The sequence below is a fragment of the Serinus canaria genome, chromosome 25, assembly GCF_022539315.1.
Source record: "Serinus canaria isolate serCan28SL12 chromosome 25, serCan2020, whole genome shotgun sequence".
Taxonomy (NCBI): domain Eukaryota; kingdom Metazoa; phylum Chordata; class Aves; order Passeriformes; family Fringillidae; genus Serinus; species Serinus canaria.
This window is the reverse complement of record NC_066338.1, coordinates 1,861,215-1,879,655: the sequence shown is the minus strand read 5'-3', so window position 1 is coordinate 1,879,655 and position 18,441 is coordinate 1,861,215. Positions and strand designations below refer to the sequence as shown.

The 18,441-nt window shown below is 49.1% G+C and overlaps 1 long non-coding RNA gene across 1 annotated transcript in view; it reads left to right on the top strand.

Annotated features, from left to right (window-relative positions):
- The window catches only part of LOC127060447 (uncharacterized), a 139,745-nt gene that overhangs the window by 54,524 nt on the left and 66,780 nt on the right, over positions 1-18,441 (top strand). Inside the window, exon 2 of the long non-coding RNA XR_007779511.1 lies at positions 17,132-17,229. This is a non-coding gene — a long non-coding RNA (uncharacterized LOC127060447). The remainder of the gene's footprint in view (positions 1-17,131; positions 17,230-18,441) is intronic.

Genomic DNA, 18,441 nt, shown 5'->3' with positions numbered 1-18,441 from the left:
ACGTTTTTCATAAAGCTAGTCGAGTTCTTTCTAGCTCCGAGGCGAAAAGAAAAGAAAAGAAAAGAAAAAGTAAGATTCCCTGCGGAGTGCTTCAAATACCTTAGAAAGGTGCAAAGAGAAGTTGTCTGAGAACTTTTTCCCTTCATCTGTTAAACGAAGCTTAAACGTCTGGAAAGTGATTCGTTCTTGTCCTAGCTCAGTTTGAGAGCTGTGCACTCAATCCCGGTGCTTTCGTTTAACGCGTCTCAGCATCTGCCGAGCTCTCCGTCGCCCGGAGGCGAAGAAGAGGCTTCTTCGCGCACAGAGCATTGTGCCGGTCGCTGTGCGCTCCGGACCGCGGCTTCTGCCGAAAGACGCCGGGAAACGGCACTTACCTTCGGCGAGTTGCGGTAACCCGTCTTCTGCGGCTCTTGCCGCCTACATCTTAGCGAAAAAGCTTTTCCAAGCTTTCTCTCAAGAAAAAAACTGTGCCAGCACAGGAAGAATCCCTCGACGTTTTTCATAAAGCTAGTCGAGTTCTTTCTAGCTCCGAGGCGAAAAGACCGAAAAGAAAAGAAAAGAAAAAGTAAGATTCCCTGCGGAGTGCTTCAAATACCTTAGAAAGGTGCAAAGAGAAGTTGTCTGAGAACTTTTTCCCTTCATCTGTTAAACGAAGCTTAAACGTCTGGAAAGTGATTAGTTCTTGTCCTAGCTCAGTTTGAGAGCTGTGCACTCAATCCCGGTGCTTTCGTTTAACGCGTCTCAGCATCTGCCGAGCTCTCCGTCGCCCGGAGGCGAAGAAGAGGCTTCTTCGCGCACAGAGCATTGTGCCGGTCGCTGTGCGCTCCGGACCGCGGCTTCTGCCGAAAGACGCCGGGAACCGGCAACTACCTTCGGCGAGTGGCAGTAACCCGTCTTCTGCGGCTCTTGCCACCTACATCTTAGCGAAAAAGCTTTTTCAGGCTTTCTCTCAAGAAAAAACTGTGCAAGCACAGGAAGAACCTCCGGACATGTTTTCATAAAGCTAGCCAAGTTCTTTCTAGCTCCGAGGCGAAAAGAAAAAGTAAGATTCCTCACGGAGTGCTTCAAATATTTTAGAAAGGTGCAAAGAAAAGTTATCCGAGAACTTTTTCCCTTCATCTGTTAAACGAAGCTTAAACGTCTGGAAAGTGATTCGTTCTTGTCCTAGCTCAGTTTGAGAGCTGTGCACTCAATCCCAGTGCTTTGCGCTTTCGTTTAACGCGTCTCAGCATCTGCCGAACTCTCCGTCGCCCGGTGGCGAAGAAGCGGCTTGTTCGCGCACAGAGCATTGTGCCGGTCGCTGTGCGCTCCGGACCGCGGCTTCTGCCGAAAGACGCCGGGAACTGGCAACTACCTTCGGCGAGTGGCAGTAACCCGTCTTCTGCGGCTCTTGCCGCCTACATCTTAGCGAAAAAGCTTTTCCAAGCTTTCTCTCAAGAAAAAACTGTGCAAGCACAATAAGAATCCCCGAACGTTTTTCATAAAGCTAGTCGAGTTCTTTCTAGCTGCGAGGCGAAAAGACACGAAAAGAAAAGAAAAGAAAAAGTAAGATTCCCTGCGGAGTGCTTCAAATACCTTAGAAAGGTGCAAAGAAATGTTGTCCGAGAACTTTTTCCCTTCGTCTGTTAAACGAAGCTTAAACGTCTGGAAAGAGATTAGTTCTTGTCCTGGCTCAGTTTGAGAGCTGTGCACTCAGTCCCGGTGCTTTGCGCTTTCGTTTAACGCGTCTCAGCATTTGCCGAGCTCTTCGACGCCCGGTGGCAAAGAAGCGGCTTCCTCGCGCACAGAGCATTGTGGCGGTCGCTGTGCGCTCCGGACTACGACTTCTGCCGAAAGACGCCGGGAAACGGCACTTACCTTCGGCCAGTTGCGGTAACCCGTCTTCTGCAACTCTTGCCGCCTACATCTTAGCGAAAAAGCTTTTCCAGGCTTTCTCTCAAGAAAAAACTGTGCCAGCACAGGAAGAATCCCTCGACGTTTTTCATAAAGCTAGTCGAGTTCTTTCTAGCTCCGAGGCGAAAAGACAAGAAAAGAAAAGAAAAGAAGGTAAGATTCCCTGCGGAGTGCTTCAAACACCTTAGAAAGGTGCAAAGAAATGTTGTCCGAGAACTTTTTCCCTTCGTCTGTTAAACGAAGCTTAAACGTCTGAAAAGTGATTAGTTCTTGTCCTGGCTCAGTTTGAGAGCTGTGCACTCAATCCCGGTGCTTTGCGCTTTCGTTTAACGCGTCTCAGCATTTGCCGAGCTCTTCGACGCCCGGTGGCAAAGAAGCGGCTTCTTCGCGCACAGAGCATTGTGCCGGTCGCTGTGCGCTCCGGACCGCGGCTTCTGCCGAAAGACGCCGGGAAACGGCACTTACCTTCGGCCAGTTGCGGTAACCCGTCTTCTGTAACTCTTGCCGCCTACATCTTAGCGAAAAAGCTTTTCCAGGCTTTCTCTCAAGAAAAAACTGTGCCAGCACAGGAAGAATCCCTCGACGTTTTTCATAAAGCTAGTCGAGTTCTTTCTAGCTCCGAGGCGAAAAGACAACGAAAGAAAAGAAAAGAAAAGGTAAGATTCCCTGCAGAGTGCTTCAAATACCTTAGAAAGGTGCAAAGAGAAGTTGTCCGAGAACTTTTTCCCTTCGTCTGTTAAACGAAGCTTAAACGTCTGGAAAGTGATTAGTTCTTGTCCTGGCTCAGTTTGAGAGCTGTGCACTCTCTCCCGGTGCTTTCGTTTAACGCGTCTCAGCATCTGCCGAGCTCTCCGTCTCCCGGAGGCGAAGAAGAGGCTTCTTCGCGCACAGAGCATTGTGCCGGTCGCTGTGCGCTCCGGACCGCGGCTTCTGCCGAAAGACGCCGGGAACCGGCAACTACCTTCGGCTAGTTGCGGTAACCCGTTTTCTGCGGCTCTTGTCGCCTACATCTTAGCGAAAAAGCTTTTTCAGGCTTTCTCTCAAGAAAAAGCTGTGCAAGCACAATAAGAATCCCTCGACGTTTTTCATAAAGCTAGTCGAGTTCTTTCTAGCTCCGAGGCGAAAAGATCAGAAAAGAAAAGAAAAGAAAAAGTAAGATTCCCCGCGGAGTGCTTCAAATACCTTAGAAAGGTGCAAAGAGAAGTTGTCCGAGAACTTTTTCCCTTCGTCTGTTAAACGAAGCTTAAACGTCTGGAAAGAGATTAGTTCTTGTCCTGGCTCAGTTTGAGAGCTGTGCACTCAATCCCGGTGCTTTGCGCTTTCGTTTAACGCGTCTCAGCATCTGCCGAGCTCTTCGTCGCCCGGAGGCAAAGAAGCGGCTTCTTCGCGCACAGAGCATTGTGCCGGTCGCTGTGCGCTCCGGACTGCGGCTTCTGCCGAAAGACGCCGGGAACCGGCACCTTCCTTCGGCCAGCTCCGGTAACCCGTCTTCTGCGGCTCTTGTCGCCTACATCTTAGCGAAAAAGCTTTTCCAGGCTTTCTCTCAAGAAAAAACTGTGCTAGCACAGGAAGAACCTCCGGACATGTTTTCATAAAGCTAGTCGAGTTCTTTCTAGCTCCGAGGCGAAAAGACAAGGAAAGAAAAGAAAAGAAAAGGTAAGATTCCCTGCGGAGTGCTTCAAATACCTAAGAAAGGTGCAGAGAAGTTGTCCGAGAACTTTTTCCCTTCGTCTGTTAAACGAAGCTTAAACGTCTGGAAAGTGATTAGTTCTTGTCCTGGCTCAGTTTGAGAGCAGTGCACTCAATCCCGGTGCTTTGCGCCTTCGTTTAACGCGTCTCAGCATCTGCCGAGCTCTTCGTCGCCCGGTGGCAAAGAAGCGGCTTCTTCGCGCACAGAGCATTGTGCCGGTCGCTGTGCGCTCCGGACCGCGGCTTCTGCCGAAAGACGCCGGGAAACGGCACCTACCTTCGTACAGTTGCGGTAACCCGTCTTCTGCGGCTCTTGTCGCCTACATCTTAGCGAAAAAGCTTTTCCAAGCTTTCTCTCAAGAAAAAACTGTGCCAGCACAGGAAGAATCCCCGACGTTTTGCTTAAAGCTAGTCGAGTTCTTTCTAGCTCCGAGGCGAAAAGATCAGAAAAGAAAAGAAAAGAAAAAGTAAGATTCCCTGCGGAGTGCTTCAAATACCTTACAAAGGTGCAAAGAGAAGTTGTCTGAGAACTTTTTCCCTTCATCTGTTAAACGAAGCTTAAACGTCTGGAAAGTGATTAGTTCTTGTCCTAGCTCAGTTTGAGAGCTGTGCACTCAATCCCGGTGCTTTCGTTTAACGCGTCTCAGCATCTGCCGAGCTCTTTGTCGCCCGGAGGCAAAGAAGCGGCTTTTTCGCGCACAGAGCATTGTGCCGGTCGCTGTGAGCTCCGGACCGCGGCTTCTGCCGATAGACGCCAGGAACCGGCAACTACCTTCGGCTAGTTCCGGTAACCCGTCTTCTGCGGCTCTTGTCACCTACATCTTAGCGAAAAAGCTTTTTCAGGCTTTCTCTCAAGAAAAAAACTGTGCCAGCACAATAAGAATCCCCGGACATTTTTCATAAAGCTAGTCGAGTTCTTTCTAGCTCCGAGCGAAAGATCAGAAAAGACAGAAAAAGTAAGATTCCCCACGGAGTGCTTCAATACCTTAGAAAGGTGCGAAGAAATGTTGTCGGAGAACTTTTTCCCTTCGTCTGTTAAAGGAAGCTTAAACGTCTGGAAAGAGATTAGTTCTTGTCCTGGTTCAGTTTGAGAGCTGTGCACTCAATCCCGGTGCTTTGCGCTTTCGTTTAACGCGTCTCAGCATCTGCCGAGCTCTTCGTCGCCCGGAGGCAAGGAAGCGGCTTGTTCGCGCACAGAGCATTGTGCCGGTCGCGGTGCGCTCCGGACCGCGGCTTCTGCCGAAAGACGCCGGGAACCGGCACCTTCCTTCGGCCAGCTCCGGTAACACGTCTTCTGCGGCTCTTGCCGCCTACCTCTTAGCGAAAAAGCTTTTCCAGGCTTTCTCTCAAGAAAAAACTGTGCAAGCACAGGAAGAATCCCCGAACGTTTTTCATTAAGCTAGTCGAGATCTTTCTAGCTCCGAGGCGAAAAGACAAGGAAAGAAAAGAAAAGAAAAGGTAAGATTCCCTGCGGAGTGCTTCAAATACCTAAGAAAGGTGCAAAGAAAAGTTGTCAGAGAACTTTTTCCCTTCGTCTGTTAAAGGAAGCTTAAACGTCTGGAAAGTGGTTATTTCTTGTCCTGGCTCAGTTTCAGACCTGTGCACTCAATCCCGGTGCTTTGCACCTTCGTTTAACGCGTCTCAGCATCTGCCGAGCTCTTCGTCGCCCGGAGGCGAAGAAGCGGCTTCTTCGCGCACAGAGCATTGTGCCGGTCGCTGTGCGCTCCGGACTGCGGCTTCTGCCGAAAGACGCCGGGAAACGGCACTTACCTTCGGCCAGTTGCGGTAACCCGTCTTCTGCGGCTCTTGCCGCCTACATCTTAGCGAAAAAGCTTTTCCAGGCTTTCTCTCAAGAAAAAAATGTGCAAGCACAATAAGAATCCCCGAACGTTTTTCATAAAGCTAGTCGAGTTTTTCTAGCTCCGAGGCGAAAAGACAAGGAAAGAAAAGAAAAGGTAAGATTCCCTGCGGAGTGCTTCAAATACCTAAGAAAGGTGCAAAGAGAAGTTGTCCGAGAACTTTTTCCCTTCGTCTGTTAAAGGAAGCTTAAACATCTGGAAAGTGATTAGTTCTTGTCCTGGCTCAGTTTGAGAGCTGTGCACTCAATCCCGGTGCTTTGCGACTTCGTTTAACGCGTCTCAGCATCTGCCGAGCTCTTCGTCGCCCGGTGGCAAAGAAGCGGCTTCTTCGCGCACAGAGCATTGTGCCGGTCGCTGTGCGCTCCAGACCGCGGCTTCTCCTGAAAGACGCCGGGAAGCGGCACCTACCTTCGGCCAGTTGCGGTAACCCGTCTTCTGCGGCTCTTGTCGCCTACATCTTAGCGAAAAAGCTTTTCCAAGCTTTCTCTCAAGAAAAAAATGTGCCAGCACAGGAAGAATCCCCGACGTTTTTCATAAAGCTAGTCGAGTTCTTTCTAGCTCCGAGGCGAAAAGATCAGAAAAGAAAAGAAAAGAAAAAGTAAGATTCCCCACGGAGTGCTTCAAATACCTTAGAAAGGTGCAAAGAGAAGATGTCTGAGAACTTTTTCCCTTCATCTGTTAAGCGAAGCTTAAACGTCTGGAAAGTGATTAGTTCTTGTCCTAGCTCAGTTTGCGAGCTGTGCACTCTCTCCCGGTGTTTTCGTTTAACGCGTCTCAGCATCTGCCGAGCTCTCCGTCTGCCGTCGCCCGGAGGCAAAGAAGCGGCTTGTTCGCGCACAGTGCATTGTGCCGGTCGCTGTGCGCTCCGGACCGCGGCTTCTGCCGATAGACGCCGGGAACCGGCAACTACCTTCGGCTAGTTCCGGTAACCCGTCTTCTGCGGCTCTTGTCACCTACATCTTAGCGAAAAAGCTTTTTCAGGCTTTCTCTCAAGAAAAAACTGTGCCAGCACAGGAAGAATCCCTCGACGTTTTTCATAAAGCTAGTCGAGTTCTTTCTAGCTCCGAGGCGAAAAGATCAGAAAAGAAAAGAAAAGAAAAAGTAAGATTCCCCACGGAGTGCTTCAAATACCTTAGAAAGGTGCGAAGAAATGTTGTCGGAGAACTTTTTCCCTTCGTCTGTTAAAGGAAGCTTAAACGTCTGGAAAGAGATTAGTTCTTGTCCTGGTTCAGTTTGAGAGCTGTGCACTCAATCCCGGTGCTTTGCGACTTCGTTTAACGCATCTCAGCATCTGCCGAGCTCTTCGTCCCCCGGAGGCAAAGAAGCGGCTTCTTCGCGCACAGAGCATTGTGCCGGTCGCTGTGCGCTCCGGACCGCGGCTTCGGCCAAAAGACGCCGGGAACCGGCACCTACCTTCAGCAAGCTCCGGTAACCCGTCTTCTGCGGCTCTTGCCGCCTACATCTTAGCGAAAAAGCTTTTCCAGGCTTTCTCTCAAGAAAAAACTGTGCCAGCACAATAAGAATCCCCGGACGTGTTTTAATAAAGCTAGGCGAATTCCTATCAGCACCGATGCGAAAAGAAAATGTGAGATTCCCCACGGAGTGCTTCAAATACCTTAGAAAGGTGCAAAGAAAAGTTGTCAGAGAACTTTTTCTCTTCGTCTGTTAAAGGAAGCTTAAAAGTCTGGAAAGTGATTAGTTCTTGTCCTGGCTCAGTTTGAGAGCTGTGCAATCAATCCCTGTACTTTGCGATTTCGTTTACCGCGTCTCAGCATCTGCAGAGCTCTCCGTCGCCCGGAGGCGAAGAAGCGGCTTTTTCGCGCACAAGGCATTGTGCCGGTCGCTGTGCGCTCCGGACCGCGGCTTCTGCCGAAAGACGCCGGGAACCGGAACCTTCCCCTGGCCAGTTGCGGTAACCCATCTTCTGCGGATCTTGCATTGGGCAGGACTCCTCCCAGAGGTTAGCAGTCATCAGGGCCAACCTTGGGCTGGTTTGAGAGTGCCAAGTACCTCCTGCAAACTCATTCTTAGAACCAGAGTTGGTGAGTCTTGATTCCAGGGAAAAGTGGCAGCGTTGGTGTTCCAGGGTTTGTGTCTCAGAGAAGCCGTCTGGATCCTAAAATTCCGCATTGCGCAGGATGCCTCCCAGGACCAAGCTGGCACCAGTGCCAACTTGGACTGGTTTGAGAGTGCCAAGTACCTCCTGAAAACTGACACCATGAACTAGGGTTGGTGAGTTTTATTTCCCAGGGAAAAGGGGCGGTTTTTGTGTTCTAGGGGCTGTGGCTCAGAGCAGCCTTCTGGCTTTTAAAATTCTGCATATCGCAGGATGCCTCCCAGGACCAAGCTGGCACCAGTGCCAACTTGGGCTGGTTTGAGAGTGCCAAGTACCTCCTGCAAACTGACTCCTAGAACTACGGTTGGTGAGTTTTCCAAACCTGGGAAATGGGGCAAAGTTTTTGTTCCAGGGCTTGTGGCTCAGAGCTGCCTTCTGGATCAAAAAATTCCACATTGCGCGGGACGCCTCCCAGAGGCAAGCTGGCACCAGTGCCAACTTGGGCTGGTTTGAGAGTGCCAAGTACCTCCTGCAGTCTGACACCATGAACCAGGGTTAGTGAGCTTTGTTTCCGGGGAAAGGGGCGGCATTGGTGATCCAGGGCCTGTGGCTCAGAGCAGCCTTCTGGCTCCTAAAACTCCGCATTGTGCAGGATGCCTCCCAGGACTAAGCTGGCACAAGTGCCCACTTGGGCTTGTTTGAGAGTGCCAAGTACCTCCTGCAATCTGACACCATGAACTAGGGTTGGTGAGTCTTGTTTTCCAGGAAAACGGGCGGTGTTGCAGGGCCTGTGGCTCTGAGCAGCCTTCTGGCTCCTAAAATTCCGCATTGCGAAGGATGCCTCCTAGACGCAAGCTGGCACCAGTGCCAACTTGGGCTGGTTTGAGAGTGCCAAGTACCTCCTGCAATCTGAAGCCTAGAACCAGGGTTGGTGAGTCTATGTTTCCAGGAAAAATTGGCAGCGTTGATTGTTCCCGGGCCTGTGGCTCTGAGCAGCCTACTCCCTCCTAAAATTCCGCATTGCCCAGGATGTCTCCCAGGACCAAGCTTGCAAAAGTGCCGACTTGGGCTTGTGTGAGAGTGCCAAGGACCTCCTGCAAACTGACCCCTTGAACTAGGGTTGGTGATTTTTACAAACCTGGGAAATGAGGAAAAGTTTTTGTTCCAGGGCCGGTGGCTCAGAGCAGCCTTCTGGCTCTTAAAATTCCGCATTGCGCAGGATGCCTCCTAGGACCAAGCTGGTACCAGTGCCAACTCTGGCTTGTTTGAGAGTGCCAAGTACCTCCTACAATCTAAAGCCTAGAACCACGGTTGGCGAGTCTTGTTTCTCCAGGAAAACGGGCGGTGTTATTGTTCCAGGGCCTGTGTCTCTGAGCAGCCTTCTGGCTCAAAAAATTCCGCATTGCGCTGGATGCCTCCCAGGACCAAGGTGGCACCAGTGCCAACTCTGGCTTGTTTGAGAGTGCCAAGTACCTCCTGCAAACTGACCCCTAGAACCAGGGTTGGTGCATCTTGTTTCTTGAGGAAAACGGGCGGTTTTGTTCCAGGGCTTGTGGCTCTGAGCAGCCTTCTGGCTCAAAAAATTCCTCATTGCGAAGGATGCCTCCTAGACTCAAGCTGGCACCAGTGCCAACTGTGGCTGGTTTGAGAGTGCCAAGTACCTCCTGCAGTCTGAAGCCTAGAACCAGGTTGGTGAGCTATGTTTCCAGGGAAAATTGGCAGCGTTGATTGCTTCCTGGCCTGTGGCTCGGAGCAGCCTACTCTCTCCTAAAATTCCGCATTGCGCAGGATGTCTCCCAGGACCAAGCTTGCAAAAGTGCCCACTTGGGCTTGTGTGAGAGTGCCAAGTACCTCCTGCAAACTGACCCCTAGAACTAGGGTTGGTGAGTTTTCCAAACCTGGGTAATGGGGCAAAGTTTTTGTTCCAGGGCTTGTGGCTCAGAGCAGCTTTCTTGCTCCTAAAATTCCGCATTGCGCAGGATGCCTCCCAGGACCAAGCTGGCACCAGTGCCAACTTGGGCTTGTTTGAGAGTGCCAAGAACCTCCTTAAAACTGACACCTAGAACCAGGGTTGGGGGGGTCTTATTTCTCCAGGAAAACGGGCGGTGTTTGTGTTCCAGGGCCTGGTACTCAGAGCAGCCTTCTGGCTCCTAAAATTCTGCATTGCACAGGATGCCTCCCAGGACCAAGCTGGCACCAGTGCCATGTCACGCTGCTTTGAGAGTGCCAAGTACCTTCTGAAAACTGACTGCAAGAACCAGGGTTGGTGAGTCTTGCTTCCAGGAAAAAGGTGCAGCGTTGCGTTGGTGTTCCAGGGCTTGTGGCTCAGAGCAGCCTTCTGGCTCAAAACATTCCGCATTGTGCAGGATGCCTCCCAGGACCAAGCCGGCACCTATTACAGGGGTTTTCTGAGGTCTCAGGATGAGGGAAGAGACGACAACGTTGACTCCATGTATCAGAAGGCTTTGATTTATTATAAAATGTTATATAAGATATAGAAACTATACTAAAAGAGTAAAGAGAAAGGTTTCACTACAAGGCTAAGCTAAGAATAGCATAGGAATGTGTAAATTGAAGTCTTCTCAGCCCGAGACAGGCCGAACAGGTGAATTGGGATAGGCTCTTAATTGCAAACAGTTTGACGGAGTCAATCACAGATTTTCCCGTGGAATTCCACAGCAGCAGATAAGAATTGTTTACCGTTGTTCCTGAGGCTACTCAGCTCTAAGGAAAGGAAAAATCCTAAGTAAAGGATTTTTCATAAAATATGTTAGCAACAGGCACCAGTGCCAACTTGGGCTTGTTTGAGAGTGCCAATTACCTCCTGAAAACTGACACCTAGAACCAGGGTTGGTGAGTCTTGTTTATCCAGGACAACAGGCGTTTTTGGTGTTCCAGTGCCTGTGGCTCGGAACAGCCTTCTGGTTCCTAAAATTCCGCATTGCGCAGGATGCCTCCCAGACGCAAGCTGGCACCAGTGCCAACTTGGGCTGGTTTGAGAATGCCAAGTACCTCCTGCAATCTGAAACCTAGAACCAGGGTTGGTGAGCTATGTTTCCAGGGAAAATGGGGCAGCGTTGGTGGTTTCAGGGCCTGTGGCTCTGAGCATCCAACTCTCTCCTAAAATAGCGCATTGCGCAGGATGCCTCCCAGACAGAAGCTGGCAGCAGTGCCAACATGGGCTTTTTTCAGAGTGCCAAGTACCTCCTGCAAAGTGACTCCTAGAACTAGGGTTGGTGAGATTTCCAAACCTGGGAAATGGGGCAAAGATTTTTTCCAGGGCTTGTGGCTCACTGCAGCCTTCTGGATCCTAAAATTCCGCATTGCGCAGGATGCCTCCCAGGACCAAGCTGGCACCAGTGCCAACTTGGGCTTGTTTGAGAGTGCCAAGTACCTCCTGTAAACTGAGACCTAGAACCAAGGTTGGTGCGTCTTGTTTCTCCAGGAAAACGGGCGTTGTTGGCGTTATAGGGCCTGGTACTCGGAGCAGCCTTCTGGCTCCTAAAATTCTGCATTGCGCAGGATGCCTCCCAGGACCAAGCTGGCACCAGTGGAAACTCTGGATGGATTGACAGTGCCAAGTACCTCCTGTAAACTGACATCATTAACCAGGGTTGGTGAGTATTGTTTCCAGGGAAAACGGGCAGCGTTGCATTGGTGTTCCAGGGCTTGTGGCCCGGAGCAGCCTTCTGGCTCCTAAAATTCCGCATTTTGCAGGATGCCTTCCAGGACTCAGCTGGCACCAGTGCCAACATGGGCTTTTTTGAGAGTGCCAAGTACCTCCTGCAAACTGACTCCTAGCACTAGGGTTGGTGAGTTTTCCAAACCTGGGAAATGAGGCAAAGATTTTGTTCCAGGGCTTGTGGCTCAGAGCAGCCTTCTGGCTCTTAAAATTCTGCATTGCGCAGGATGCCTCCCACGATTAAGCTGCCCCCAGTGCCCACTTGGGCTGGTTTGAGAGTGCCAAGTACCTCCTGAAAACTGAGTCCAAAACGAGGTTTGGTTAGTCTCGCTTCCAGGGAAAAGGTGCAGCGTTGCGTTGGTGTTCCAGGGCCTTTGGCTCGGAGCAGCCATCTGGCTCAAAAAATTCTGCATTGCGCGGTGGCCTCTCAGAGGCAAGTTGGCACCAGTGCCAACTCAGGCTGGTTTGAGAGTGCCAAGTACCTCCTGCAGTCTGACACCATGAACCAGGGCTAGTGAGCTTTGTTTCCAGGGAAAGGGGCGGCATTGGTGATCCAGGGCCTGTAGCTCAGAGCAGCCTTCTGGCTCCTAAAATTCTGCAATGTGCAGGGTGCCTCCCAGGACCAAGCTGGCACCAGTGCTAACTTAGGCTTGTTTGAGAGTGCCAAAAAACTCCTGCAAACTGAAGCCTAGAACCAGGGTTGGTGAGTCCTGTTTCTCCAGGAAAACGGGCGTTGTTGGTGTTCCAGGGCCTGTGGCTCTGGGCAGCCTTCTGACTCAAAAAATTCCGCATTGCGCAGGATGCCTCCCAGGACCAAGCTGGCACCAGTGCCAACTTGGGCTTGTTTGAGAGTGCCAAGTACCTCCTGCAAACTGACTCCTAGAACAAGGGTTGGTGAGTTTTCCAAACCTGGGAATGAGGCAAAGTTTTTGTTCCAGGACTTGTGGATCAGAGCAGCCTTCTGGCTCTTAAAATTCCGCATTGCGCAGGATGCCTCCCAGGACCAAGATGGCACCAGTGCCAACTTGGGCTGGTTTGAGAGTGCCAAGTACCTCCTGAAAACCCATACCTAGAACTAGGGTTGGTGAGTTTTCCAAACCTGGGAAATGGGGCAAAGATTTTGTTCCAGGGCCTGGTACTCAGAGCAGCCTTCTGGCTCCTAAAATTCCGCATATCGCAGGATGCCTCCCAGGACCAAGCTGGCACCAGTGCCAACTCTGGCTGGTATGAGAGTGCCAAGTACCTCCTGAAAACTGAGACAAGAAACAGGGTCGGTTAGTCTCGCTTCCAGGGAAAAGGTGCAGCGTTGCGTTGTTGTTCCAGGGCCTTTGGCTCGGAGCAGCCTTCTGGCTCAAAAAATTCAGCATTGCACAGGACACCTCCCAGAGGCAAGCTGGCACCAGTGGAAACTTGGGCTGGTTTGAGAGTGCCAAGTACCTCCTGCAGTCTGACACCAAGAACCAGAGCTAGTGAGCTTTGTTTCCAGGGAAAGGGGCGGCATTGGTGATTCAGGGCTTGTGGCTCAGAGCCGCCTTCTGGCTCCTAAAATTCCGCATTGTGCAGGATGGCTTCCAGGGCCAAGCTGGCACCAGTGCAAACTTGGGCTGGTTTGAGAGTGCCAAGTACCTCCTGCAAACTGAAACCTAGAATCAGAGTTGGTGAGTCTCGTTTCTCCAGGAAAATGGGCGATGTTAGTGTTCCAGGGCCTGTGGCTCGGAGCAGCATTCTGGCTCCTAAAATTCCGCATTGCGCCGGATGCCTCCCAGACGCAAGATGGCACCAGTTCCAACTTGGGCTGGTATGAGAGTGCCGAGTACCTCCTGCAATCTGAAACCTAGAACCAGGTTTGGTGAGTTTTTCACCTGGGAAATGCGGCAAAGTTTTTGTTCCAGGGCTTGTGGCTCGGAGCAGCCTTCTGGATAAAAAAATTCCACATTGCGCGGGACGCCTTCCAGAGGCAAGCTGGCACCAGTGCCAAGTCAGGCTGGTTTGAGAGTGCCAAGTACCTCCTGAAAACTGACTCCAAGAACCAGGGTTGCTGAGTCTTGCTTCCAGGAAAAGGGGCAGCATTGCGTTGGTGTTCTAGGGCTTGTGGCTCGAAGCAGTCTTCTAGCTCCTAAAATTCCACATTGCGCAGGATGCCTCCCAGGACCAAGCTGGCACCAGTGCCAACTTGGGCTGGTTTGAGAGTGCCAAGTAACTCCTGAAAACTGACACCTAGAACCAGGGTTTTTGCGTCTAGTTTCTCCTGGAAAACGATCGTTGTTGCTGTTTCAGGGCTTGGTACTCGGAGCAGTCTTCTGGCTCAAAAAATTCCGCATTGCGCAGGACGCCTCCCAGACCCAAGCTGGTCCCAGTGGAAATTTGGGCTGGTTTGATAGTGCCAAGTACCTCCTGCAAACTGACACCATGAACCATGGTTAGTGAGCTGTGTTTTCTGGGAAAGGGGCAGCATTGGTGATTCAGGGCCTCTGGCTCAGAGCAGCCTTCTGGCTCCTAAAATTCCACTTTGTGCAGGATGCCTCCCAGGACCAAGCTGGCACCAGTGCCACCTCTGGCTGGTTTGAGAGTGCCAAGTACCTCCTGCAAACTGACTCCTAGGACTAGGGTTGGTGAGTTTTCCAAACCTGGGAAATGGGGCAAAGATTTTTTTCCAGGGCCTGTGGCTCAGACCAGCCTTCTGGCTCCTAAAATTCTGCATTGCACAGGATGCCTCCCAGACGCAAACTGGCACCTGTTACATGGTTTTCCTGGGGTCCCAGGATGAGGGAAGAGACGAGACAGTTGGCTCCATGCATCAGAAGGCTTGATTTATTTTTATATGATATATAAGATATAAAACTCTTCTAAAAGAATAAATAGAAATGTTTCACTACAAGGCTATGCTAAGAATAGAATAGAATGTAAACTCAGGTCTTCTCAGACTGAGACTAGCAGAACAGGTGTCCTGTGATAGGCTCTTAATTGCAAACAGTCTGACGGTGCCAATCACAGATTTCTCCCCGTTGCATTCCACAGTAGCAGATAAGAATTGTTTACAGTTTGTTCCTCAGGCTCTCAGCTCTCAGGAGAGGAAAAATCCTAAGGAAAGGATTTCTCATAAAATATGTTGGTGACATCTCACCCTTTTTATATTAAAAAGCAATTATAAAGAAAAATGTTTGCAATTTCATCTGCTGGACCAAGCAGAGGAAAGAACAAACATCTGAGAGGCATTTCTTGTTATGTTTTGCCAATCAAAATATTGCTGGTGTGGAACCATCAGGGAAATTCTTCACCTGCAGAACACCAAATTCCCATCACATCACCAAAACAATCTTAAAATAAAAGAAAATGCAAAAACAGGCCAAGGAAAGTTCATTGCTTCAAGTCCAAACAGCTGAGTTTCAGGAAAAAGTCCAAACTGAAGGTGTTCCTCTTTGACAGTGTGGAAAGTCCCTTTTGTCCTGAAACAGGCTTGCAAAAATTTTTTGAGCTGCCAGCTCTTTCAACCCTTTTTAATTAATTTTGTTTGTTTGTTTGTTTGTTTTTTCTTTTTGGGTTTTTTTTTTTCATTTGAAAGAGCTGTAGCAGATAGTGGTCCACTGAGACCCCAAACAGGCTGATCCACCAGCCACCGTTTTCAGGGGGCCCTGCACCCCATGGTCGGAATAGAGAGCCCAGACCTGGCTCACAGAATGAAGGTCCAGGTCCCGGTGGGCGAAGCAACGCCCCCAAACCCAACAGGCGCTGGCTGGGAGGCCCTGGCCCAGGGAACAGAGCCAAACATCAACTTCTTAAAAGGGGAGAGGTCCCAGGGGAGGATACAATCTTGAAGCAACTGGGAGAAAGTGGGGGTGGAACACAAGGCGGGGAACACAATGTTTAAACCAGTAGGGGGACTACAAGGGAGGAGAATAACTTGAACAAACTGATGGGGTTTCGAAGGGCACAAAATTGATAGGGAAGTTTCTAGAGAAAGGGGCAGGCTTGGGGAGGGGTTGATGTTCAATGGGAGAAGGAACAGGGAACAAAAGGGCAGGTCTATGGGGAAAAACCAACACTGCAGGGGGGAAAGGAACAATCCATTCATAATAACATATGCTAGAACAGCACAAAATAGGAAGGATTATAAACGGACTACGAGAACTGCATTACAATAATAAACACCCTCTGCATCAGAGTGTCTCACTGGTTTTGCTTTCAAACCAGGAGAGGTGCCAACCCAAAAGTTTCCCAACTTCAAATTCAACTGGCTGCAGTTTTGATTTCCTTCTTCAATATATCACCGAGGCACTACCAGCTTCTGTAACTGGCTTAGCAGCATGTCTGTTCTTAGTGCCAAGCAGGGATTCACTTTGCCAGGCATGGAGGAAGTTTCTAGGAGCTTTCCACAAAAAATCACTTCTGTGGCTGACTTCTTCCCTCCCCACCAAAAACCAAGCCATGCCAAACCAACACCTTAACTAATCCGTAGTACTCAGTACGCATCCAATAATTCCTTTTAAAGGATACTTGACGTTTTTTACCAAACACACTGAAAAGAAGTGGATCCATAATATTGATAAAAATTGTTCCTATTCAATAGAAATATTGGGTCATGCAACTCTAGATTACATAGCTATTTTTTGTACAATACACAGAAGAGTTTTTCACCTCATGTAAGAGCCTAATTGAGCGATGCGGGACTCCAGGCGGCTCTCCAAAATGCAGTTTATTCCATCCAAGACATTGCAGCAGCCCAGGGTGGTGGGTGACAGAGCCTGTACCTACATCTGTCAGCTCTAGCTGCAGGCAGGCCTGGAGAGCCTTTGGTTTTGGTTACAATGCATTATATACTTTGCTGAGCATCTTCATACAGTAGAACCAATCTATCCCTTAGCTCTTATCTATAGCCTATCATAACTACTCTAATTACCATAGTCATGTTACTATTCCCACTCACTAAAAGTCAGTACATTACAGTTGAAGCTGAAAGTTGTTTTCAGTTTTCTTGGCAGTGGAACATTCGGAGACCTTTTTTCTGCTTGCCACATTTGCTGACTTGTTTGCCTGTGCTATCTTCCAGCTTGGTGAAATCATCTTCTTCTTTGGGGTGGGTTTATCCTTTGCTCTAAGTCATAAAAGCCCCTTCTAACTAACATACCTTTTGCCTCCTTGGTTATCCAGTAAGACTGGCTCAGCAATTCTTTCCTTCTAGATGAAAACTTGCTTCCAACTCTATTCTTTCTTCAGACTCCACATTCAAAATCTTTCTGCCAAGCATACATATCTGTGAGACTTTCTTGTCAAACTTTCGTCTTTCCCAACACCTCTGAAGAAAGGTTTCTTGATGGTTTGGATCAGAAGATCCAGTATTGCCATCCTGAGATTTTTCTTTCAAAGCCCATAAGCTGTGCTCATGGTTTTGGCTATGTTCTTTGTGGTGCCTTGCATATATTTTGGCTAGAAAGGCAGTGGAGATGATGTCCTTGCTGCAGAAGCCATGGGAAATAAGGCGGAGTGTCTGGCTGATGTACCGGGGCTGTAGACTATCCACCACTCCCCCAGGGAGGCGAGGATCCCTAAAGGAAGAGAATATTGGCTATGCTGTGGAAGTTTGACAGAGAGGAAGCTCCTCATAGCTCAAATGATTTGTCTCCTGGAGTTCTGAGGAATATGTTGGCAAGAAGAAGGCTGCTGTCTTTTCCAAAAATCTTCTGTGCATTCAAGAGGATCATTGCACTTCTTGTTGGAGAATGAAAGACATATTAGTAGTAATTAGTCTTTTTTCTCCGTCTGTCCATCACTGATTGAATTTGAATAGGTTATTTTAATTTCTTGATTTATTTGAATAATTCATCACAAGGTATTCCAATAGCCCAAATTCTGCTTCACTTCTTTCTTTTGTAGGCCAGTCTGGTTCATCTTCTCCTCTGCTGTATTATTGCAGACCATATCTGAATGTTTTTTCTTTTTCGTTTTGAACATTAGGTTCAAACTTCATGAACAGAACACTTTATTTATCATTATTTTACCAGTTTGCAAAGAAATCCAGAATTTTGAAGAGAAGTGATGCGACTCCACTTGAGGTTTTCAATGGAAGAGAAGAATGACCATGTCCTACATTCACAGCACTGCCCACAATAATACTGCAGCTAGTTTCCAGCAACTTAGGTCAGGTTCTGGAAGCAAGCAGCCATGATCATATAGAAGTCTAAAAAGTTTCCGTTTGGCCGCTTTTCCTGAAAAATAGCTTATATGTCCCAACGTTGTGCTGAATCTTGTTCTACAGACCCTTCTTTTGAGGTCTGAATTCCTTGCTGGACTTCTGTATATAAGAATATAAGATATAGAATATAGGATATATAAGATACAGCAAACCTATGTTTCATCATATGCTGTAAGAATTTGGTTCTAATCTAGAAGAGCAAGAAAGGTTGCCATAATAATAGAAGCTAAAGAATCTGCTAAGAAAGCAGGAAATGAACTGCTTATTTTATACAGATGGGAACAGAGACTTAGTTGTTTGAATGGGTTCTTTTTTACTTCTAAATAGAATTTTAGAAGTGGTGGGGTTGTCCAAAACTTTTTCCCTTCCTATGTTAAAGTAAGTTTAAACGTCTGGAAAGTGGTTAGTTCTTGTCCTGGCTCAGTTTGAGAGCTGTGCACTCAATCCCGGTGCTTTGCGCTTTCGTTTAACGCGTCTCAGCATCTGCCGGGCTCTCTGCCGCCCAGAGGCGAAGAAGCGGCTTGTTCGAGCACAGAGCATTGTGCCGATCGCTGTGCGCTCCGGACCGCAGCTTCTGCCGATAGATGCCGGGAACCGGCACCTACCTTCGGCTAGTTCCGGTAACCCGTCTTCTGTGGCTCTTGCCGCCTACATCTTAGCGAAAAAGCTTTTCCAGGCTTTCTCTCAAGAAAAAACTGTGCCAGCACACTAAGAATCCCAGGACGTGTTTTCATAAAGCTAGTTGAAGTCCTGTCAGCTCCGAGGCGAAAAGAAATAGTAAGATTCCCCACGGAGTGCTTCAAATAGCTTAGAAAGGTGCAAAGAAAAGTTGTCAGAGAACTTTTTCCCTTCGTCTGGTAAAGAAAGCTTAAACGTCTGGAAAGTGATTAGTTCTTTTCCTGGCTCAGTTTGAGAGCTGTGCACTCAATCCTGGTGCTTTGGGCTTTCGTTTAACGCGTCTCAGCATCTGCCGAGCTCTCCGTCTCCCGGAGGCGAAGAAGCGGCTTTTTCGCGCACAGAGCATTGTGCCGATGGCGGTGCGCTCCGGACCGCGGCTTCTGCCGAAAGACGG